Source organism: Chrysochloris asiatica, unplaced genomic scaffold (genome assembly GCF_000296735.1).
Source record: "Chrysochloris asiatica unplaced genomic scaffold, ChrAsi1.0 scaffold00175, whole genome shotgun sequence".
Classification (NCBI taxonomy): Eukaryota; Metazoa; Chordata; class Mammalia; order Afrosoricida; family Chrysochloridae; genus Chrysochloris; species Chrysochloris asiatica.
The window spans coordinates 517,581-519,224 of NW_006408693.1; positions in this window are offsets into that span (position 1 = coordinate 517,581).

Genomic DNA, 1,644 nt, shown 5'->3' on the forward strand with positions numbered 1-1,644 from the left:
TCTACTCAACGACATTTATCAACAACAACAATGCTGTCTTAAGGAATCCTGGTGTGGCTTTGTAGGATAAACTGGACATTAACTGCAAGGTCATCAGTTCACACACATCACCTAATCCTGAGAAACCCTATACAGGGTTTGTTGATTTTGTTAAGTGCCGTAAGTCGGTTCCAACATTAACTCACAGCGTCACACCAGGACTCACACTGCATTAAATTCTTCACCAATGGATGCCACGGAATTGCTAACCAAATTTAAACCAGCCAAGTATGCACCAAGGGTTAATGCGCTGGACTTCAAAGTCAATTTGAACTACAAGATCAGCCGTTCAAGCTCACCAGTGGCTCCCCAGAAACCCTATACAGCATCACTATGGGTCAGAACCAAAGTGAGAGAACTTAACAACAACAATAAGTGTGAATATCAGAATATTTTCTTTGACTGCCTCCCCATCTCATTCCCTGTCTTCTTACTTAACTTAATTTGAGTATATAATTCATTATAGATAGGGAGAATATTAACTTGGTAGTAATAATAATATTAACCACATTATTTGGAATTGGAGATATTTCTAATCCAAATTTTTGTATTGACTGAGTAAGAAGAAAAGTGCAAAACACACACACTCATTTTGTCTTGACAGCAATTAAAATTAACTACAATCTTTGGTGGTGTTCTACATACATTTGCCTGTAGGCCTTCTCCAGCTGTTATGAGTTCTGCCTCATGGTTCAGATTTAACATTGCTGTTGTCATGTAACATTCCTTTCATAGTAACTGAGGCGTTTCTCCTCCTGTTTTTGTCAATCTTCCACTGCATATCATTGCTGAGACTGCTTTCACAGGGAAAGTTAACACATCCATCCACTTACAAGATTCCACTGCTGTTTGATTGTCTTATAACTCCCAATTAAAAAAAAAAACAAAAAAACTGGACACTCATCACATCCCCTGGAAGGGAATATTTTAGTTTCAGCACTGACCATTCACTTTCTGTGAACTTTTAATCATTAATGGAGCTCAAATTACTCTATTCAGATCACTTTCAAAGTGCATGTCCCTATTAAATACCCATGGTAATTAAACAATATGGTGTTGTGGTTTTGTCTCTGTCCTATCTTGTATACATAATTGATTAAAAGCATTTAAACACTGACTTAATCATATTTCTTATGCCATTTAAGCCTCTTGCTTAACCCACAATTAAAAATTCACCACCTCCTATGACTGAAGATTTGAAACATTCCATAGGTAATTTTTTGTTAAGTCAATGTGAGAAATTGCGCCAAAATTACATGAAATTGGCTAAAAAACAATTGGAAAAAGAATTGTTACAAAACTAAAATTTTGCTTTCAAAATTGACAATAGATCTCTTTATTTATAGATTGAATGCATGTTCAGTGAAGAAATAAGGAATATATGGAAACCCACAAATAGCATATAAACAATATCTAATATTCCACTTTAAATAAAGACTTTGCTGTTAAATCAATTCAACGACTAAGTGTCCTTACATCATTGCTGTTGTTAGGTGCCATCAAGTTGGTTCTGAGTCATACTGGCCCGATATCCAACAGAACTATACACCATTCTGTGCCATCCTCACAATCAATCCAATGTTTGAACCCATTGTTACAGTCACT